Raw genomic sequence first — 24,571 nt, 5'->3', positions numbered from 1 at the left:
CGAAGACCTGCAGGTACAACCATCACGGACGAGAACCCTGAGTCCGAAACTGAGTGAAGCCAACCCATCGGGACGAAGACCTTGACTCACAAAAGGTAGTATTTAAGTCCAAGCCGTGAGTCTTGTGGTTTATTGTAACAAGTCATGAGTAGCTTAACAAGTGCTTCAAGTATCAATAAAAGGCGTTTTGTAGGAAGTATCTCGTGCAAGTGATTCTTTGTCCGCTGCATTGGTTGATACCACAGTGTGAGGGTCAACATAATCAATACTGCACTGGAGTGCCAGCCTAGATTACTTTGCTCACGTTTGTGATATTGGACTTGAGTCCACAATCCTCTGACTTGGAGGCTAAAGTGCTACCACAGCCATGGCTAACACCAGCTTTGCTTGTCATGATGGTTGTTCCCTGGGAGTTGTGTGGCACAAATTTCTACCACTTGTGCAGCCCCGATCTTGATGTATTTAGGTTCTTTCTTTAGAGTTGCATTGACTGCTTCATTCTCATAGAAGCTTGTGGCCACATGATGGAGGGAAGGTCATAAATACAGCCGCTCTGGGTGGTTGATCTGAGAACATTCCCTGATGAATTCCTGCAGCTACATCTTGGAACCGTGATGCCAGGCCTCCAACAACCATGACATCTTCCTTCGTGCCATGGAGCAATTGAAGAATTTCTCATTAGCTGCAGTTTTTCCTGGGGACCTTGAAACTGTACTCATCTGAGTGCTGCTCTGATAATGAGCTCAACTCCTTCCACCATTTCTTGTGATCAGCTCTCCTACTCTGAATCAAGGTGATGATAGAGTATGGAGCTGAGCAGTTCTGGTGAAACCTAAACTGAACATCACTGAGCACATTATTGGTGAGTGCATGTCACCACTAATAAGCCTTCCAAAATTTTCCTGCTGAATAAGTTAGATTTGTTTTGGGTTTTTTTCCCATGCTCCTCTTCCCATCTCCCATAGGCCATATCCCATGCCCTCCACATCCACATGGCACTTTATAATTCCCATGCCAACTGGGCGTCAACTCATTCCAACCCATGCCCCTCATCCACAACCTTTGGCCATTACCCCTCCATGCCAACTTAACTAGTATCTCTTGACAGTTCATTGACAGTTCCTGGACAGTTTTGATGGCTCCAATGAGTTTATACACATTTTATGTACAATTGTGATTATCTTTAACAATCTTAAAGGGTACCTTACCTCTCCCAAAGGCTGCCTAATCTATTCCAAAGGATATATTACCGCTCCTAAAGATGTCCCAGGACAATATCCAAAGGGGAACTTTAACTCTTCATCGGAGTACCCTGACTATCCAAATGAATCCACTTAGTTCAGACTTCCACTTACCTGGTCTGATCTGCACACTACTAGCCTACCAAAATCCCATTTTAGTGGAGGCAGCTGGCGTCTTAAATGACCAGCTGCATCTGGAAACTATACATGTCTGAATTCCGACCCAATTCCAGTCCTGCCTCCCAGAACGTCCATGGTCAGGGGTGGCCTTTTCCCGGATATTTGCCACTATGGCAGATCCTCTCTGTCATAGCAAAAATCTGGGCCACTGTTAAATGACCTCAAGATCTCATATGTGAAACTGGAGCTTGGACCTACCCAAGCACAGAACACAATTGATGTATTATTGTTATGTATGAGATGAGTATCTGAGCAAAGCCATTTGATCATTTCCATGTAACTTGCTTAAAATGTACTTAATGTTTCCTGAAGATATATCAAGGACTTACTTGATACCTAGAACAGAATGGGCTCCTTCTGCACTGTATCATTCTGTGAAAGCATCACAGTCTATGAAAACTGTCTATGATGCAGGTCCGGAAAATTCTATGTTTGATTCCTGATTGTTCTGCATTGTCTGGTCTCAGCGGGGCTGGCACTGGGGATTGTCAGCAATGGCCTAGGGAGGGAATGTTCTAACTCTGTTTCCTGCTCCTATTCAGTGAGGCTTGCTGGAAACGTTTGTGTGTTAGTATGTTTATGAGGGAGCTCAGTGAGGACAGGTTCATGTTGTAATTTCCCCTGTGCTTGAGTAGCTAGCAGATAAGCTCAGATATAAAGTATGGGCACTTATATAAGACACTGGAGCTAATTGTCATACAGGGGTCAGTGCCTTCAGGGCTGGAGGAGAAAAATATGAAGAAAAATGTTGGAATTTTTTAATCTACCAGCCAGGAATCTAACATTGAAACATTAAAAGCAGTGGCTGCAGCTATGTGTGCGAGCTGCGGTGTTAAGTCTGCATGCTTTCTGTTACCAAATTTGTATATCATTCTGAAGAGAAATCCCAGATATCAAAATGTATTTAAACACCAGCATTTATTAAAATAATACAATCTATTAATTACTGAAAACAAAATTGCATTTAAAAAAAAAATGTTTGATCTTTTATCCCACCCAGTGCGAGTAATTTGATTCTAGAAATCCAGCTAAGTCCCCAGCAGGCCTAGATGTGGATTATAATTATGTGTAGGTCAATGAAGACTTGAGATCTCACTTAGGTAAAAGGCTTTTTCTCCCTAATGTGTGCCTCAAAGAGATTATACGATGATTAATGTACAAATGAAACAGATTTTCATGTTTCCTCAAACCATTTGCTTTAAATATACCATCAGCCGGTAATGTTTATTCGGATGAAATTGTAAGGAATTAGACTTAGCATATTCTCTTATCCATTTTGCTCTCCATTTTTTTTTTGGGGGGGGGGGGGGGTGGTGGTTGTGTTTTACTTTACAGATTTGCCCATGACCTGGTTAGTTGTGCTTAAATCAAAATCTTTCAAAAGAGCTAATGGGCTGATTGAACAGAAACAGAAATGACTAGAAATACTCAGCATCTGTTGAGAGAGAGGGGACTGGGGGACGGGTTTGGGGGTGGGGGTGGTTGTGCAGGAGAACTCATTGATGTTTCACATATATAACATGGCCTTATAACTGCAGGGCATTACAGATAAACAGTTTTTGTAAACGAACAGAATGCAAGAAAGGCAGATTTTTAAAAAAAACACATTGGTCATATATGCACAGGAAAATAAATAAATGGCCTTTCTCCTCCCAAACCCTTTTCCTTTGTTCTATTCTCTTTTAAATCCTGTTCGGAGTGTCTTCTAATTCTGATGAAAGGTTCACTACATGAAAGGTTAACTCGTGTCCTCTCTTCACAGATTCTGACTGACCCATTAAGTGTTTCTAATGTATTCTGATTTTCTTTCAGATTTCCAGCATCTGCAGTATTTTGCCTTTTGTTTCAGCTGGTTGAACAAAATGCTAAGGCTTTGCTAATGTCGGTCACCCGCCGCAAACTCAGTAACTTCAATTTCTGCCCAAAGCCTCTTTTCTCCTGAACAAGGGATTAGGAGAGCTAAGAGAGGGCATGAACAATCTTTGGCGGGTAGGATCAAGGAAAACCCCAAGGCCTTTTACACATATGTGAGAAATATGAGAATGACTAGAGCGAGGGTAGGTCCGATCAAGGACAGTAGCGGGAGATTGTGTATTGAGTCTGAAGAGATAGGAGAGGTCTTGAATGAGTACTTTTCTTCTGTATTTACAAATGAGAGGGGCGATATTGTTGGAGAGGACAGTGTGAAACAGATTGGTAAGCTCGAGGAAATACTTGTTAGGAAGGAAGATGTGTTGGGCATTTTGAAAAACTTGAGGATAGACAAGAGCCCCGGGCCTGACGGGATATATCCAAGGATTCTATGGGAAGCAAGAGATGAAATTGCAGAGCCGTTGGCAATTATCTTTTCGTCCTCACTGTCAACAGGGGTGGTACCAGGGGATTGGAGAGTGGCGAATGTCGTGCCCCTGTTCAAAAAAGGAACTAGGGATAACCCTGGGAATTACAGGCCAGTTAGTCTTACTTCGGTGGTAGGCAAAGTAATGGAAAGGGTACTGAAGGATAGGATTTCTGAGCATCTGGAAAGACACTGCTTGATTAGGGATAGTCAGCACGGATTTGTGAGGGGTAGGTCTTGCCTTACAAATCTTATTGAATTCTTTGAGGAGGTGACCAAGCATGTGGATGAAGGTAAAGCAGTGGATGTAGTGTACATGGATTTTAGTAAGGCATTTGATAAAGTTCCCCATGGTAGGCTTCTGCACAAAGTAAGGAGGCATGGGATAGTGGGAAATTTGGCCAGTTGGATAACGAACTGGCTAACCGATAGAAGTCAGAGAGTGGTGGTGGATGGCAAATATTCAGCCTGGATCCCAGTTACCAGTGGTGTACCGCAGGGATCAGTTCTGGGTCCTCTGCTGTTTGTGATTTTCATTAATGACTTGGATGATGGAGTTGAAGGGTGGGTCAGTAAATTTGCAGACGATACGAAGATTGGTGGAGTTGTGGATAGTAAGGAGGGCTGTTGTCGGCTGCAAAGAGACATAGATAGGATGCAGAGCTGGGCTGAGAAGTGGCAGATGGAGTTTAACCCTGAAAAGTGTGAGGTTGTCCATTTTGGAAGGACAAATATGAATGCGGAATACAGGGTTAACGGTAGAGTTCTTGGCATTGTGGAGGAGCAGAGAGACCTTGGGGTCTATGTTCATACATCTTTGAAAGTTGCCACTCAAGTGGATAGAGCTGTGAAGAAGGCCTATGGTGTGCTCGCGTTCATTAACAGAGGGATTGAATTTAAGAGCCGTGAGGTGATGATGCAGCTGTACAAAACTTTGGTAAGGCCACATTTGGAGTACTGTGTACAGTTCTGGTCGCCTCATTTTAGGAAGGATGTGGAAGCTCTGGAAAAGGTGCAAAGAAGATTTACCAGGATGTTGCCTGGAATGGAGAGTAGGTCTTACGAGGAAAGGTTGAGGGTGCTAGGCCTTTTCTCATTAGAGCGGAGAAGGATGAGGGGCGACTTGATAGAGGTTTATAAGATGATCAGGGGAATAGATAGAGTAGACAGTCAGAGACTTTTTCCCCAGGTGGAACACACCATTACAAGGGGACATAAATTTAAGGTGAAAGGTGGAAGATATAGGAGGGATATCAGAGGTAGGTTCTTTACCCAGAGAGTAGTGGGGGCATGGAATGCACTGCCTGTGGAAGTAGTTGAGTCGGAAACATTAGGGACCTTCAAGCAGCTGTTGGATAGGTACATGGATTACGGGAAAATGATATAGTGTAGATTTATTTGTTCTTAAGGGCAGCACGGTAGCATTGTGGATAGCACAATTGCTTCACAGATCCATGGTCCCAGGTTCGATTCCGGCTTGGGTCATTGTCTGTGCGGAGTCTGCACGTCCTCCCCGTGTCTGCGTGGGTTTCCTCCGGGTGCTCCGGTTTCCTCCCACAGTCCAAAGATGTGCGGGTTAGGTGAATTGGCCAATGATAAATTGCCCTTAATGTCCAAATTGCCCTTGGTGTTGGGTGGAGGTGTTGAGTTTGGGTAGGGTGCTCTTTCCAAGAGCTGGTGCAGACTCGGGGGGCCGAATGGCCTCCTTCTGCACTGTAAATTCAATGATAATCTATGATTAATCTAGGACAAAGGTTCGGCACAACATCGTGGGCCGAAGGGCCTGTTCTGTGCTGTATTTTCTATGTTCTATGTTCTATGTTCTATGTTCTATGTTCTATGTTCTATGTTCTATGTTCTAAGGCCTCACGAAACACACACTGTGTTAATTGAATTGTGATGAAGTCGAATGAAAACAAATGGGGCTGGATTCTCCGTCGGCGGGATCTTCCATTTCGGCGGCAGCGGACTCACGCCAGCGGATTTCTCGACGGAGTGGTGGTGCCCAGAATGGGAGACCCCATTGGCCGGCTGCTGGGACAGAGAATCCCGCTGCCGGTGGAAGCGCATTGCACCTGAAAACGGGTGCGGCGGGACGGAGAATCACGTCCATGCTCTTTGCGATGTTTTGCAGCAAAAGAAATACTCTGTTCAAATAGTCCATGCTGCCTTGATACATGGGGAGGGACAGGCATGCACTGACTCCTGAGAATCCTTTTTGAGTTAGCAGATACATGGGAATAGCCTTTTTTTGGAAATATTATGAGCCAAAACTCACAGCAGGAAACAGAGCAGGAATGGTGAGAGAATGTGTACCAAGGGCTGACAGGAACCTGAAAAGGAAATACTAAGGAATGAAACAACATTCAGGAATGAAGCAACTCAAATCCCAGGCTAGTGAGAGCCAGGAGGCTTTGGGAGGGAGAAATTATAAAGAGATTTGTAGCAAACTATAAGGAAGTTCATGGGTAACTATTTTGGATACATTTTGAAAGATTATTTGCACTTTTATTGTACAATAAATGTTATTTTCTGTGGTCTGTAGAGTGATTTGGGTTCCATCAGCATAGCTACTAAACATGCTTGGAAAAAGTGGAGCGATTTGATTGGTGTTCTGTGGTTGTTGATGACTGATGGATAGCTGTTCTTACCTGTTCTTACCTGCTTAGTAAATGGAGCTGATTATTGATTAGCATTTAGTTCTCATTACGTTAGTCACATGGTGCTTCTTTTGGCGCCAATACAATAATATTCCCCCCAACATCATCGGAACCCTTTCAAAGCCCTAAACCTAAGATTGTTCTTTCTTCACTGATAATGAAAAGGACAGCACAGTCCCAATTAAAAAACAGGGAAAGATTCTGGTCATTTACCAGTAGGTGGCACTATAGCACCACAAACCTAGCACATCACAATATGAGCAGGCATTTACTGTTAAACAATGAATAATGTTTATAAATCATAGAAACAGAGTTGTGATATTAGAAAATGGGGTTTATTTGGTATTCTGCATTGCACAGGTATTCCTCTCATTTAACAACAGCAGTATTCTTCGGAAGCACATTGGTTAGCACGGTTGCTTCACAGTGGCAGGGACCCGGTTTGATTCCTGGCTTAGGTCACTGTCTGTGCGGAGTGTTTGCGTGGGTTTCCTCCCTAAATCCCAAAAGACGTGCTTGTTAGGTGAATTGGACATTCTGAGTTCTCCCTGTGTACCCGAACAGGGGCCGGAATGTGGCGACTAGGGGCTTTTCACAGTAACTTCATTGCAGTGTTAATGTAAGCCTGCTTGTGACACCAATAAAAATTATTATTATTATAAAAATTTGAATTATATCTGTACTTGGCTCACTTCACTATAGATTCCTGTCATAATTAAATAAAATGAGCAACAGAGTTATCGCTTAAACAGGGGCTTAAATATGTTTTTTTTTCATATCCTTTGCGAAGATTCAGAGAAGAAAAGACTTGAATGACTTCTTAAAGCATTGCTTTGTACATTTGCTTTGGGGTCAGAGCTGTATTGTCATATTCTGTAAGACACAGAAATTTATTTTTATGTTTGTTAGATGAAAACCATCACCTTGATGGTTGCTGTAAAATGAAGGTGCAATGTACAATGCGCACAAAAAGTACTGAACCATCAAATAACTGCAATTTTCATGGTTTTGACCAGGAACTAATTACTGGCTTATTGAAATGTATTTGTTTATATGTGTCGGTGATGATCTTTAACCTCTATTCTGTATTACATTTCCAGAGTTTAAATTCCTGTCCAATTGGACAGCTCGTGTACACCTTTCGTAAAGAATTGGTCTAACCTTTTGTATCTCTAAAGCCTTGCTGCTAGTTTGTTATAAGTAGTGCTGTACAACAACCTCATATTGCATTTTGTTCCTGATGAAACGAAGAATGAAAGGTACTTGCGAGTGATCGCAGGGCTGTGACCTAGTGAAGAATAGGAAGAGAGGATGTGGGAAAAACTCAGCAGGTCAGGCAGCATCTGGAAGGAGAGAAAACAGAGTTAACATTTTGAGTCCTTCTGGGTTTTCCTCGGAACGGAATACACCGTGGTCTCCTCTACAATGGGGAGACTAAACGCAGACTGGGTGACCGTTTTGTGGAACACTTTCGCTCGGTCCGCAGGCATAACCCCAACCTTCCTGCTGCTTTGTTGCTTCCCCATTTTAACTCGACACCTTACCGTCATGCCCACACGTCCATCCTTGGCCTGCTGTAATGCTCCAGTGAAGCCCGGCACAAGCTGGAGGAGCAGCATCGAATCCGGTTGGGCATGTTGCAGCCTTCGGGACTAGATGTTAAGTTCGGCAGCTTTGGATTGTGACCTTCCTTCTCCATCATAAGAACATAAGAACTAGGAGCAGAAGTAGGCCACCTGGACCCTCGAGCCTGCTTCCCCATTCAATAAAATCACGGCTGATCTTTTTGTGGACTCAGCTCTACTTACCCGCCCACTCACCATAACCCTTAATTCCTTTACTGTTCAAAAATCTATCTATCTTTGCCTTAAAAACATTCAACAAGTTAGCTTCATTGGGCAGAGAATTCCACAGATTCACAATCCTTTGGGCGAAGCAATTCCTCCTCAGCTCAGTTCTAAATCTGCTGACAATGTTGTTCGTGAGTGTGCTCTCATATTTCCGCTTTTAGGGAATATTTCTTCACCTTTCAACATCCAATTGTTCCATATGTTTTGGGTACTTTCCTTGAGAGGTTTATTTATACACACATTCAAGGCCTGAGTAGCACCTTAAGACCGCCAGGACCAACAGCTCATCAGTGTTGCTTGCTCTCACATGGTCATCGATGAGGTGGGTTTTGAGCATGACCCAGACGGGCAAACCTTTTCCTTGCATAGTCCTCCTAGTCTCAAATTTCACACTTCTTTGTTCCATTTCTTGCAACTGCCTTCAACCATTCCATCTTCCTTGTGGACATGAGCGACAATGTCTTTCTGTAATTTCTCTTTGGAGAGAGCTTTGCCTTTGAATATGATCATCGCCTTTAATCCACCATTCAGGGTGGAACTGCTCTGAAATATGTCTTCCCATGGCCAGTCATCTTAAAAGGACAGGTTTCTTCACCAATCTTAGTAACAGTCTCGTTTGCTGACCAGTCAAAGTTCATTGGTGTTCCGTCCATGTCTCCAATGCAGGCCAATTGATGTGCATTCTTCTCCCAATGTCAGATGACAAAATGATGGAATTTAGTGATTTTATCGTTGGGTTGAGGTGGCAGACGCCGTGAGAGTTTTGTTTGCCGACAGAACACTAAATTGCCCCATTTCCTGAATCTTCATTCTGAATTTATGAAATCCCACTCTTTCTTCACTTCTCCGAGATTCCTCAGCGGTTGCTCACATGACCATTTCGCCGATGCTCATTACCCCCTTCTGCCACTTTTTGTCCAGTTTGAGTTAAGCTGCAAACTTGCTATTCTCCCTCGAAGGCATCGTGATAGATCACACATCAGGGTTACACATCAGTCTAGGCAAGTAGCTGGGAAATTATACTGACAGCGGAGGGAAAATCTAAAGATTCCCATAGATCCATAGTAGTTAGCGGTAAGTAAATAACTATCACAGCGTGGTTTGCATCCCTGAAAGATTTGGGTCGGCTTTTACTCAAAGTATGTAACAAAAAAATTACACTTTTTTTAGGTATAAAGTCGTGGGGTCAACTGTTTTACAAGATCGACTTCTGCACATGTATATGGGGTAGGTTGATTTAGTTTTTTATTGCTGAGCTGGAGGAAATTGAGACATTACAAACCTGTCACAACATGCCCTTTATGCTGGTTGTTCAGTGCACTGCTTTCCATAATCCCAGAGCTTGTGTTTAACATCCTCAGAGAGCCATAAGCACACAATAGATGCTTAATTCAATTGTATCATGATTGTGCCACATAGTTTGTGATCTCGCAATGCGGACTTTTGTCCATATTAATTCCTAGAATTTTGGAAGAGAAATGTATTTCAGTTGCTGCTATTAATTCACAATGAAACTATTTGCATTTATCTTGTATCTTTAAGGTAGAACTTTGTCAAGGCGCTTCACAAGGAACAAACGAATGTAGAGCAATAGTAGAAGGGTTTGCAGAGTGGACCAGATGAGTAATTGAGAATATAGGTTCTGAGGAATCTTTTAAAGTTAGAGAGAGAAGGAGCAGAATGGAGAGAAGGGTTTAAAAGAAAAGGTTCCTGAGAATTTGGTTCTGAGGTTCGGGCTTTAGTTTCTGAGGTGACTAGCTGGAGTCGGAAAATTTCCTGCCCCGCCAGATCTGCCTAGGTAAAAGGTATCCCATATTCATAACTTTAAATATGGACTGAGCCCATATGAAAGCTTCTGGAATTATTCTTTGTTTATTTAAAATGGACACCGATGAACTGTTAAGGTGGCTGCTAAGGGATCAGATGACAATGTTATTCAACACAGGCTGTTAAGCTTCTGGAAAGTTCTGAGTTGAATAACCATAGATGGGGAACACCTCTGGAGTGGACATATCCACACAGCACCCTTCCGTGAAATCCACGTCCACCATTGTTTGAAGCGTACCTAAAACCCAGAGACAATGGACTCCAAGGCCTAGATATTCCTCCGCACATTGGGTGTGCAGAGTTGACTCCACAAACCTGATTTCTATAAATATCTGACCGAATGTCAGATTTTCAGTCCGGGGATTGGGCTACAACAGGAGTGGGGGCAGGCAACGTGGAAGGAGTGAGGACTTGGAGGTTGGCTTGGGATGGGTTGGGTGAATCGGGAGGCAGATAGAAAGAGGGCCCTCAGAGGCCCATTTGAGAGGTAGATCAATCCTGGTGAGGTCCCTAGGCCTCGGAGGAGATAGTATTAATTTGTCAGGTGAATTTTGTTTTCCTTCGTTCATGGGATGTGATCGCCACAGGTTGGGCCAGCATTTATTGGCCATCCCTAATTGCCCCTTGAGGGGGCAGTTAATAGTCGACTGCATTGCTGTGCCTCTGGAGTCACGTGTAGGCCAGACCAGGTAGGGACATTAGTGAACCGGATGGGGTTTGACGACAATCGACAATGGTTTCATGGTCACCATTTAATTCCAGATTTTTTTTAGTGGATTCAAATTTCACCATCTGATTTGAACCTGGATTCCCAGAGCAGTAGTCTGGGTCTCTGGTTTACTAGCCCAGTGACAATACCACTATGCCACTGCCTTCTCATAATGGGAAATCTAAATGTTGTCCAACTGTTAACTGACCCTAGAATGGATGGCCCATCATTGCCTTTCCCCAGGAGAATATTGTCATTGTTGCTGCCTATTTGCAGTGTACTCAACCCCACCACTTAAAGCATGGAGTGGATTCTCAAGACACAGCCATCGAGATGGCATCATTCTGCCACCACTACCTGGTACAGATATGCTGCAGTCATGTAGTTAGTTGCCAAGACTCAGTGGATGATTGATGAATAATGCCATTCTCATTATCTCATCCACTTGCCATCTTGCCACCCATCGAACAGAGTGTGGCCACACAGTTGACCTTTGACCAGGTCCCTCACATCTGCACACTGTTAGGGTATAACAGTGTGACTAAGAAGGAGGAAACCAGTGGGGCTGTCAGTGGCTATGGAGTCACAGCATGCTACCTTGGGCTGACAGCCCCAACATTTGTGCAGAGACATTCTCTCCAGCATACCCTTAACAGTAATCATTGATGATAATATTAAAATGGTTATTGATTGTAAGCAGAGAGATATGAAGGAGAGTATTGTAATCTCAATGGATCACGACCATTTCACCGTGCATTTTTATTGATAAAATGTCACACATAGGAGACATGGGGGAAGGGATGGGTCTGGCAGCTCCATGCTTTTCTGATCAGAACCTTCCAGTTTTGCTGCAAGAGGTCCAGAAGAGGAGACCAGTCCTTTGCCTCACTGGTCAGTGTAATCCACACAGAGCTCCAAGGGAAGGGTCATATCTACTTGATGCACCTGTGTTGCGACCGTGACACATAGCTCTGTGTCAGCATTGAGGAGTTTGTGTAAACAGCACATGGAGGTGCTCACAGAACACATGTGAATGAGCACTGTGAAGGAGACAAGGTGAAGAGTAAGATCCCTCGATGAACTACCAGGCTACCATAAAGTCATGTTGTCATTGCAGACGAAAAGGGTGAAGATTGGAGATTAGCCCAGACTTGGGGTGGGTCAGCTTGTCTGAAAACAATTTGCTTGATTGAGCAGATGGTCTTGGAGATTGTCAGGATGCCGGAGGAGCTGTCTGTTGGTGATGATGCATCTCCGTTAGCAGGCGATAAAGGCAATGCTAAAATCCCTTTGGGACATGGTGGAAGCCACAATGTCAGCTCACAGAGTCGAATGGGATATTGGCACGAGAGGAAGGGCAATGATAAGGTTAAGTCATATGAGCAGTACGAGCATGGTTAAAAGCATTGGAGTGCACCAGAATGTGCTTTTATAATGAGAAGGGCTGTACATAAATAACTGCTTTCGTGTCACTTTATTACCTCTTCCCCACCCCCTCCAGGCCAGTATCAAGAAGAGGAAGAGATGTCCGAGGACGTGTCACATTTGGCTAGCACGCACTCCACCATCTCAGGAACAACACATCAGAGGGATGTAGCACACGTGTAGTGTTTGATGGCACAGATGAAAGCCCCCACACCAGTGTGTAGGAGGAGGTGTCAGAGAGAGGAAGGCCATGATGATGTCCTAGTGAGCAGGAATATGAAGCCTACGGTTTTAGGACACAGTATTTGGACAATCAATAGCAGATATGTAGACATCTGGGGGAGTTCGCTGAGACAGTGGGAGCTCTAGGATGTGATTGGAGGAGTCTTATCACTGTCAGGAGCTCCAACCTGTCCCATGGGCTCAATTGCATGAGTTCTGTCCATGAGAGAATGGCCAATCTTGTGTAGAGACATAGGCAGCAACACTCGGAGAAGATTCAAGAGCAGTGTCTCGGCCAGGAAAGGGTGCTAACCTCCCCAGGAGGTTACCGAGGAGGGTGAAGATGCTAGGAGATTCTGAGCAACCTCATGTGCAACACATGTATCCATGTGTTGGTACTGTGAGCATCACAGCCCCACAGGCCACGTGTGCTCCAGGGAATATTGCTGGTGTGCTGTCTCCATTGGTTTTGACGCTAGCTGGTGGAGTATGAGCTTTGTGAAGGAAGCAGAGGTTAATGGAAGCCTGGAACGTGGTATATAATGCCCGGTCCAGAAACTGCACCATTGACAGGAATAATAATAATAATAACCTTTTATTGTCATAAGTATATCAAAGACCTATTTCTTGCGCAATATATCTTATCTGCGTGTTTGCTGGCACATACAATCCTATCAGCACGTAACAGGTGTAAAGCCTTAAGTGTTGTCCCTCTCAGCATTATGGGTGTGGTTTGATTATGGACAAGGTGGTGTTTTTGGCACTTCATCTACAGGCACTGCTGTTTGTGTAAGGACACAAGGTTGTGAATGATTCCTTACCATATGTGTTTAAAAACATAGAACATAACAGCAGGCATAGACCAAATGGTCCTCGAACCTGCTCCACCATTCAATGTGATCATTGCCCATCTTGGGTTTCAACACCAGTTTCCCAGCCAATCCCCAAATCCCTCAATCCCCAGAGAGACCAGAAACCTGTCTAGCCCAGCCTTAAATGTATTCAATGATTGAGTTTCTATGAACCTCCAAGGTGTCAGCAGCAGCTGCTGGGAATGGAGAAGGAAAAGAAGATCAAGGATCATGGGGGAGGGCGGGAGGATGGTGGGATAGGTAGAAGTTAACACCCCACGAGAAATACATCCACAAGGGGCATGCAAAGCCCAGCCCCTGACGGTTTCTGATTGCCTGACCAAAGGAAACAATCTCTCAGCATTCACCCTATGAAGGTTTCAATGAGATTGCCTCTCACTCTTCTGAACTCCAGAGAATATAGGCCCAATGTGCTTAGCCTCTCATCATAAGAAAAGCCCCTCATCTCAGGGACCAATTTAGTGAACCTTCGCTGTGCCACCTCAAATGCAAATATATCCATTCTTAACATTGCGGCCCAAACTGTGCACATTCCTCCAGATGTGGTCACACCAAAACCCTGTACAATTGTAGCATAGAATCCCTACTGTGCAGAAGGGGGCCATTCCGCCCATGTCGTCTGCACCAATCCTCCAAAAAAGCACCCTACCCAGGTCCAATCCTCCACCCTATCCCCATAACCCCACCGAACCTTTAGACACTAAAGGGCAATTTATCGTGGCCAATCCACCTAATCTACACATCTTTGGATTGTGGGAGGAAACTGGAGCACTCGGAGGAAACCCACACAGACACAGGAAGAACTTGCAATCTCCACACACAGTCACCCGAGGTCAAAATCGAACCGGGGTCCCTGCCGTTGTGAGGCAGCAGTGCTAACCACTCTGCCACCATGGCCAAGACTTCTTTACTCTTGTACTCCAAATCCCTTGAAATAAAGGCTAAAATACAGTTACTTTCCTAATTGCCTGTTGCACCTGCATGCTAACGTTCTGTGCTCCTTGTACAAACACGTCCAAATCTCTTTGAACATCAACATTGGCAAGTTTCTCATATTTTAAAAAATATTCTGCTTTTTCATTTTCATGACCAAAGTGAATAGCTTCACAGCTTCCTATATTAGACTCCATCTGTTGAGGTAGCACAATGGCGCAGTGGTTAGCACTGATGCCTCACGGCGCCGAGGTCCCAGGTTCGATCCAGGCTCTGAGTCACGGTCCGTGTGGAGTTTGCACATTCTCCCCGTGTTTGCGTGGGTTTCGACCCCACAACCCAAAGATGTGCAAGGTAGGTGGATTGGCCACCCTAAATTGCCCCTTAATTGGAAAAAATGAATTGGATACTCTAAATTTATATTTTAAAAGAATTATAATCCATCTGCAACCTTGTTGCCCACTCATCTAATCCTATCCTCTCTGTGTCTTCTGCACAGCTTACCTTTCCAACTCGTTTGGAATTATCAACAAACTTAGATACATTGCTATCTGTCTCTTCATCAAAGTCATTACAATAGGTTGTAAATAGTTAAGGCCCAAGCACTGATTCTTAGGACACTCCACTGTTCATTACCTGTTAACTTGAAAAAAGCTTATTTTATGCCCACTATCTACTTACTATACATTAACCAATCTTCTATCCATGCAAAACATTACCCCCAACTCGATGAGACCTTATTTTGCCTATTAACATTCAGTGTAGCACCTTATTAAATGGCTTTTGGAAATCCAGCTATTCTAGGTCTACTGGTTCCCCTTTATCTACCCTACAAGGTACATCTACAAAAAGCTCGAACGGGTTTGCCAAATAGGATTTCCCTTCAGTAAAACCATGTTGGCTAGTTCTAATCATACTATCCTTTTCTCAGTGCATGGTAGATTCCAGCATTTTCGCCATCAACTGATATTAGGCTAACTGGCCTACAATTCCCTCTTTCACGTTCCCTCCTTTCCTGAAAAGCGATGTAACATTTGCCAACTTCCAATCTGACTGAACCATTCCTGGATTTAAGGAATTTTGAAAAATCATACTAGCACATCCACTAAATCTGTATCTATCTCTTTTTGGATCCTAGGATGTAGGCTTTTAGGTTCGGGGGATTTTAGTCCCTTAAGTTTCTCCAATACTTTTTTTCTGCTGATATTAATTTCCCTAATTTTCTCACTCTTTTTAGCCTCTATATTATCATCTATTTCAGGTATGAAACTTGTACCTTCTACTCTGAAGGCAGACAAAATATTTGTTCAATGTCTCCATCATTTTCTATTTCCCATGATAATTTCTCCTGTCTCTGCTTCAAAGGGACCAACATTTACTTTAGCTATTCTCTTCCTTTTTATATACTTGTAAATGTTCTTACAATCTTTTTTTATATTTCTGGTTAGTTTACTCTTCTATTTAATTTTTTTTTTTTTAATTAACATGTTAGTAACCCTTTGCTGGTTTCTAAACCATTCCCGATCCGCAGAATTGCTCATGCTTTTTGCAACATTGCAAGGGTCTTCTTTTTATCTAATACTATTCTTAACTTCCTGGGTGAACCATGAATGGGTCCTTCATGTTGTGTTTTTGCTCTTTAATGGAATGTATTTTTGTTGAACATTTTGAATTATATGTAATATGATGAGAGCCATGGTTATGCTTGTGAGCGTTTCGACCATTTTAATGTGACTGAGTCAAACTCGTTGATGTTTATTATTGTTATTATTCTTTCCCTTGTGGAGGATGGGCATTGCATTGAGTAATTGTGACATCAATGTAAAAGGTTCTTTACTTGGACGTTGCTCACATGCGAGGCCCTTATGTGAACTGACTTTACATAAGGGTGCGTCTAGTGATGACCCTCCCTCCTTCACAGAGTCAACCCTGTCTACCTGGCCAAGTTTCCCAAATACTCTGCATTGGCGGCCTCCTCATCCTAAGCCATTTCAGAACCATCAGAATGGACAAGGGCTTCCTTCTCCGCCTCAATCTCCTCCTGAGAGGTTGGAGCTTTACGCATGGCATCACCATCATCGATTTCAAGGCCCCTCTGCTGTGTGATGTTGTGCAGCATGTAGCTGTCATAATATCCACTCATGTATATAATGAGATGCAGACAGGCAGTGATTGACACACAGGATGACCAGTAAGCTCACAACACAGTGCAGCCAATCACCAGACAGGATACTACCACTATAAAGCCAGAGGGCACTAGGTTTCCCGCTCTCTCTGGATCCAGCCAGTGAGACAGTCAGAGTCCATGAGCTAGCACAGTGCAAACACCATGCGGTAGCTAGTAAGTCTGGTCAGGCTAGTACAAGGTCTCCAGTCACTTCAGTATAGTGTCGACCCACAGCTGAATATGTATATCAGTTCTATTGTTGAATAAAACAGTGTTGCATCTTCTCCAGTGTTAGACGTCTGTTTCTAGCTTCCCTGCATCGAGTGCAGTCCACATCGAACCTACCTGCCTAACACATCAGTAGCAAACCATTACTATTCTTCATACTCTTGTTGGGGCATAATGCATGGCTCCACCTGAGTGATTGAGGTACTTGAAGTACATTTTCAAAATGCCAGTGGACTGCTCGATTGTACTCCTGGTGACAACATGATTGCTTCCGCAGTTGAGCTCTGCCTCAGTTTGAGGGATCTGAAAGGGGATTCCGAAAAGGAATCTGAACTTGTACATTTCTATGGCTAACCAGTTCAGACCTGCTCCTACAGACACCTATGAGACCAAAATCTGACTTGAGTGGACAGTGATCTCCATGGGATGTTGCCCCTGTGAAACAACCAAGCATGAAATGTGACCAGCCTTATTTTTGCCCCAGAAAAATGGTAAGTGCCGTGGTCAGGGATGGGTTTTCCGATTTCTGGGTGCATCCGCCCTGTTTTCAATGATGGAGGGGCTCTGTGCCAGTGAAAATTATGAAAGTGGTCAAAAATCAGAAGTACCACCCTTAGCATGGCACCTGCCATTTCCATAGTGGTAAAATAGTGGTGGGCCATGCTTCGTGCCTACACATTTCATAGAGGCAGCTCCTCATATAAATCGGCAGCTGCCTGGACTCATGTCTAACTTTGGTAATCCAGGCTTGTGGAACATAATGTATGCAGACCACACCTGCTAGGGCTGGTCTGAACTTTGTGGTGTCCTTTGGAGAGATGAAACACTCTTTTGGAAAGGTAGGGTATCCCCTTGGACAGCTCTGGGGGAAGGCAGGTGCCCATTGGGAGAGGTTAGATGCCCCTTGAGATTGTTAAGAGTAGGCATGAAAGTGCATAAATTCATTAACTGTCAAGCTCATTGGAAATTGTCAGAAATTTCAAAATGAACTGTCAACGGCAACAGTCAAGCTAGCAAGGGAACTTAAAACTCAAGCAGCTGGATTCTCCATCGGCAGATCCTCCGTATCGCCGGCAGCGCACCAACGCCTGCGGATTTCCCAACAGTGTGGGGGTGCCCACAATGGGAAACTCCATTGGTCGGCTGCCAGACAGAGGCTGCTGCCGGGGCACATCGCACCAGAAAACGGGTGCAGCGGGAAGGAGAATCATGCCCAAGGTCTTTAAACATTTGAAATAAATGTCTGGAGCATTTTAAAAAATCATTGCTGAAGCTTCCGGGTGCGGCGATGACCAGCTGAGTCGCACGTTTCGGCAGCTCCCGGTGAAACGGACTTTTGGGCTCTTGATAGGAGCCCCAACGGCAATTTTGACGGCTAAAAACACTGTGCGGTAAACCAGAAGGGAATCCCCCCTGGATACGGATGAAAAAAGGAGGAGAAAGTGGCCGGATTACAGTGGATCCTTTAGAACAGCGGCAAGGAAGGCAAGCAAAAACCAATATGGCGTCGGAAGGTGGCAGTTTAACATGGGGCCCTGAACAACAAGAGTTCTTGAAATGCTGTGTGGAAGAGCTCAAAAAGGAAATGAAGAAAGAGCTGTTGGCCCCGATACTACAGGCGATCGAAGGGCTAAAGGAGGAACAAAAGACCCAGGAGCGGGAGCTTCGGGTCGTGAAGGCAAAGGCAGCCGAGAATGAGGACGACATACAGGGCCTGGTGGTGAAGACGGAGACGCATGAGGCACATCAGAAACGATGTGTGGAAAGGTTGGAGGCACTGGAGAACAACGCAAGGAGGAACAACCTGAGGATTCTTGGTCTTCCTGAAGGTGCGGAGGGAGCGGACGTCGGGGCATATGTGAGCACGATGCTGCACTCGTTAATGGGAGCGGAGGCCCCGGCGGGTCCGTTGGAGGTGGAGGGAGCATACCGAGTGATGGCGCGAGGACCGAGAGCAGGAGAAATTCCCAGAGCCATAGTGGTGAGATTCCTCCGTTTTAAGGATAGAGAAATGGTCCTTAGATGGGCAAAGAAAACTCGGAGCAGTAAATGGGAGAACGCGGTGATCCGCGTTTATCAAGACTGGAGTGCGGAGGTGGCGAGAAGGAGGGCGAGCTTTAATCCGGCCAAGGCGGTGCTTCATAAAAAGAAGATAAAATTTGGAATGCTGCAACCGGCAAGACTGTGGGTCACATATCGAGGGAGGCACCACTACTTTGAGACGGCGGATGAAGCGTGGACTTTTATTGTGGAAGAAAAACTGGAATGAGCGGGTTATTAAAAAGAACGTTTGAACAAAGTGGTGGGGCGAATGTGGGGGGCGAAGAGGGGGGTTAAAAAGGGGGGAAAGAGGAGTTTTATGTACTAATCCTGCGATGTGGTAACTTTTCTCTCTTCCACAGGTGGTGATGGGGGGAGGAGGGGAGGTGGAGGAGATGGGGCGTTGGCCATTGGGGGCGGGGCAAGGGAGAAGCGCGGGCTTGGTTCCCGCGCTATGATAATCATGGCGGGAATAGAGAAGCAGGAAGGAGGGGGCGTCGCACAGTGCGAGCCGAGGTCACGGGGGAAGCCGAGGTCGGCCAGAGTTTGCTGACTTCTGGGAGCAACATGGGGGGAGTAATTACGCTAGCGGGGGATCTAGCGGGGGGGGAATTACTGGGTTGCTGCTGCTGGGGAGAGGGGGGAGCTGGTATGGGAGGGGATGGGTGGGGGGGCACCGCCTGGGGGAGATACAGCTGCGTGGGAACCGGGTGAGGAGCTGGAAAAAGGGGATGGCTAATCGACAAGGGGGGGGGGGGGGGGGTAGGAAGCCCCCCAACCCGGCTGATCACATGGAACGTGAGAGAGCTGAACGGGCCGATAAAGAGGGCACGGGTACTCGCACACCTTAAGAAACTTAAGGCAGATGTGGTTATGTTACAGGAAACGCACCTGAAACTGATAGACCAGGTTAGGCTACGCAAAGGATGGGTGGGGCAGGTGTTCCATTCGGGGCTAGATGCGAAAAACAGGGGGGTGGCTATATTAGTGGGGAAGCGGGTAATGTTCGAGGCAAAGACTATAGTGGCGGATAACGGGGGCAGATACGTGATGGTGAGTGGCAAACTACAGGGGGAGACGGTGGTTTTGGTAAACGTATATGCCCCGAACTGGGATGATGCCAATTTTATGAGGCGGATGCTAGGACGCATTCCGGACCTAGAGATGGGAAAGCTGATAATGGGGGGAGATTTTAATACGGTGTTGGAACCAGGGCTGGATAGGTCGAAGTCCAGGACTGGAAGGAGGCCGGCAGCAGCCAAGGTACTTAAAGATTTTATGAAGCAGATGGGAGGTGTAGGCCCGTGGAGATTTAGCAGACCTAGGAGTAAGGAGTTCTCGTTTTTCTCCAATGTCAATAAAGTCTGCTCGCGAATAGACTTTTTTGTGCTGAGAAGGGCGTTGATCCCGAAGGTGAGGGGAACGGAGTATACGGCTATAGCCATTTCGGATCACGCTCCACACTGGGTAGACTTGGAGATAGGGGAGGAAACAGGAGGGCGCCCACCCTGGAGAATGGACATGGGACTAATGGCAGATGAGGGGGTGTGTCTAAGGGTGAGGGGGTGCATTGAAAAGTACTTGGAACTCAATGATAATGGGGAGGTCCAGGCGGGAGTGGTCTGGGAGGCGCTGAAGGCGGTGGTTAGAGGGGAGCTGATATCAATAAGGGCACATAAAGGGAAGCAGGAGAGTAAGGAACGGGAGCGGTTGCTGCAAGAACTTTTGAGGGTGGACAGCCAATATGCGGAAGCACCGGAGGAGGGACTGTACAGGGAAAGGCAAAGGCTATATGTAGAATTTGACTTGCTGACTACGGGCACTGCAGAGGCACAATGGAGGAAGGCACAGGGTGTACAGTACGAATATGGGGAGAAGGCGAGCAGGTTGCTGGCACACCAATTGAGGAAAAGGGGAGCAGCGAGGGAAATAGGGGGAGTGAGGGATGAGGAAGGAGAGATGGAGCGGGGAGGGGAGAGAGTGAATGGAGTGTTCAAGACATTTTATAAAAAATTATATGAAGCTCAACCCCCGGATGGGAGGGAGAGAATGATGGGCTTCTTGGATCGGCTGGAATTTCCCAAGGTGGAAGAGCAGGAAAGGGTGGGACTGGGAGCACAGATCGAGGTAGAAGAAGTGGTGAAAGGAATTAGGAGCATGCAGGCGGGAAAGGCCCCAGGACCGGATGGATTCCCAGTCGAATTCTATAGAAAATATGTGGACTTGCTCGCCCCGGTATTGACGAGGACCTTTAATGAGGCAAAGGAAAGGGGACAACTGCCCCCGACTATGTCTGAAGCAACGATATCGCTTCTCTTAAAGAAGGAAAAGGACCCGCTACAATGCGGGTCCTATAGACCTATTTCCCTCCTAAATGTAGATGCCAAGATCCTGGCCAAGGTAATGGCAATGAGAATAGAGGAATGTGTCCCGGGGGTGGTCCACGAGGACCAAACTGGGTTTGTGAAGGGGAGACAGCTGAACAAGAATATACGGAGGCTGTTAGGAGTGGGATTATTTGTGGGAGGTGTTGAGGAGATTTGGTTTTGGAGAGGGGTATGTTAGATGGGTGCAGCTGTTGTATAGGGCCCCGATGGCGAGCGTGGTCACGAATGGACGGGGATCTGCATATTTTCGGCTCCATAGAGGGACAAGGCAGGGATGCCCTCTGTCCCCATTATTGTTTGCACTGGCGATTGAGCCCCTGGCGATAGCGTTGAGGGGTTCCAAGAAGTGGAGGGGAGTACTTAGAGGAGGAGAAGAACACCGGGTATCTTTGTATGCGGACGATTTGCTACTATACGTGGCAGACCCGGCGGAGGGGATGCCAGAAATAATGCGGATACTTGGGGAGTTTGGGGATTTTTCAGGGTATAAATTGAACATGGGGAAAAGTGAGTTGTTTGTGGTGCATCCAGGGGAGCAGAGTAGAGAAATAGAGGACCTACCGTTGAGGAAGGTAACAAGGGACTTTCGTTACCTGGGGATCCAGATAGCCAAGAATTGGGGCACATTGCATAGGTTAAATTTAACGCGGTTGGTGGAACAAATGGAGGAGGATTTCAAGAGATGGGATATGGTATCCCTGTCACTGGCAGGGAGGGTGCAGGCGGTTAAGATGGTGGTCCTCCCGAGATTCCTCTTTGTGTTTCAGTGCCTCCCGGTGGTGATCACGAAGGCTTTTTTTAAAAGGATTGAAAAGAGCATCATGGGTTTTGTGTGGGCCGGGAAGACCCCGAGAGTGAGGAAGGGATTCTTACAGCGTAGCAGGGATAGGGGGGGGGGGCTGGCACTACCGAGCCTAAGTGAGTATTATTGGGCCGCTAATATTTCAATGGTGAGTCAGTGGATGGGAGAGGAGGAGGGAGCGGCGTGGAAGAGATTAGAGAGGGCGTCCTGTAGGGGGACTAGCCTACAGGCAATGGTGACAGCCCCATTGCCGTTCTCACCGAGGAACTACACCACAAGCCGGGTGGTGGTGGCTACACTGAAGATTTGGGGACAGTGGAGACGGCATAGGGGAAAGACAGGAGCCTTGGGGGGGTCCCCGATAAGAAACAACCATAGGTTTGCCCCGGGGGGAATGGATGGGGGATATGGAATGTGGCAAAGAGCAGGAATAACGCAACTGAAAGATCTGTTTGTCGATGGGAAGTTCGCGAGTCTGGGAGCGCTGACCGAGAAATATGGGTTGCCCCAAGGGAATGCATTCAGGTATATGCAACTGAGGGCTTTTGCGAGGCAACAGGTGAGGGAATTCCCGCAGCTCCCGACACAAGAGGTGCAGGACAGAGTGATCTCAAAGACATGGGTGGGGGATGGTAAGGTGTCAGATATATATAGGGAAAGGAGGGACGAAGGGGAGACTATGGTAGATGAACTAAAAGGGAAATGGGAAGAAGAGCTGGGGGAGGAGATCGAGGAGGGGCTGTGGGCAGATGCCCTAAGCAGGGTAAACTCGTCGTCCTCGTGTGCCAGGCTAAGCCTGATTCAGTTTAAGGTATTACACAGGGCTGACTGGAGCACGGCTCAGTAAATTTTTTGGGGTGGAGGATAGGTGTGCGAGGTGCTCGAGAAGCCCAGCGAATCATACCCATATGTTTTGGTCATGCCCGGCACTACAGGGGTTTTGGATGGGGGTGACAAAGGTGCTTTCAAAAGTAGTGGGGGCCCGTGTCGAACCAAGCTGGGGGTTGGCTATATTTGGGGTTGCACAAGAGCCGGGAGTGCAGGAGGCGAGAGAGGCCGATGTTTTGGCCTTTGCGACCCTAGTAGCCCGGCGCAGGATATTGTTAATGTGGAAAGAAGCCAAGCCCCCGGGGGTGGAGACCTGGATAAATGACATGGCAGGGTTTATAAAGCTAGAGCGGATTAAGTTCGTTCTAAGGGGGTCGGCTCAAGGGTTCACCAGGCGGTGGCAACCGTTCGGCGAATACCTCGCAGAAAGATAGATGGAATGGAAAAAATAAGGCAGCAGCAGCAGCCCAGGATCGGGGGGGGGGGGGGGTGGGGGGGTGGGGAGGGGGAGAGGAGGAACCAGAAGGACTCTCAGGGTTGTTAATATATACTGTATAATTATGTATAGGTCATTGCGACAGATAATTATATATTGGACTGTTAAATTATATTTTTGGAGAGTGTTACTTGTGATAAGGCAGTTGCCAATTAGGGTTAGTTTTCATTTTTGTTATTTGTTATTTATTCATTTTTTTTGTTTATAAAATATGTCATTGTTATTTGTGTTGTTATAATATTGTGTAAAGGATGCACAATGTACTGTGTTGGTTGACCAAAAATTTTCAATAAAATATTTATTTAAAAAAGTAAAAAATCTTTGCTTGCTATTTCACCCTGTCTGTTGACATAAACATGAGAGTTACCAGAACTGGATTACTGCTGCAGACTGACTAAACAACCTTCAATTATCACAATGGGGTTCCTGCCATTACAAAGTTTGATTGACAGCTCCAAGTGGTTATGGACTCTTAGAAGTAGGACTATGAATTTCAGTGTTTGTTTTTATAATAAATTACGCACTTGAATTAAATGTTTGTTCTCATAATTTATTGTTGAAGGAATGTAAATGTAATAAATGGGTTCACGAATGAGAGTTTATAAAAATAAAGTCTGCAATCGATGCTTAGAGGTTGATATTATTTTATCCAAACATGACTCCTCAGGTCTGTCCATGGTGAATATTGGGTGAGTTGGCATGATAAGTTTAAAGGCAAAGGATAGTGGGTGAGGGGGCATGTGATGACATTAAATAGTATTTTGTTAGCACAGGGACTCTAAAGGGCCATGGATTGTGCAGAGGGGCACAGGCTGGCATGGAGGACATTTGTGTGGGTTGCAGACATGAGGTAGCATGGAGGCTATGAGAGGCCATGGGGTGGGGGGCATTGGTTGTTCAGGTGGGGCATGGGCTGTATGTCATGGGCTGAGGAATGTGAGGGATAAGGGCTGGAGGATGTTTTATGTTTTTTTAAATCTTGGGCACAGTGCTTGAGCACTGAGGCAGGCTTTCCCCCTGCTTTCCTCTGCACCAAGCAGTCTCTGTACTTGTTCCAGTGTTACACGGCCTGACTCTCAGAGAATACTTCCACCCCAGAGTGAAAATTATAACTACTGAGGCACTTTCTCTCTGGTCGGGTATGCAGAGCCTGGAAATGTCCTGATCCTGGCTCCAAACCCGGTAGCGAAAATCTTGGCCTATGTCTGCAAGTCTGCTATTTAAGAAAAAGAAGCTGATGAGACCCATTCTCCATTAGTTAAATGAGAAGGACCATTATCTAACTCCAATTTGTAGTGATGGCTTTGGACTTCCAAACCATCCTGGTTGGAAAATTGCTTACATTGGTCATGTCATTGAAACCAGC

The sequence above is a fragment of the Scyliorhinus torazame genome, chromosome 2 (genome assembly GCF_047496885.1).
Source record: "Scyliorhinus torazame isolate Kashiwa2021f chromosome 2, sScyTor2.1, whole genome shotgun sequence".
Lineage (NCBI taxonomy): Eukaryota > Metazoa > Chordata > Chondrichthyes > Carcharhiniformes > Scyliorhinidae > Scyliorhinus > Scyliorhinus torazame.
Note: the sequence above shows the minus strand (reverse complement) of the source record.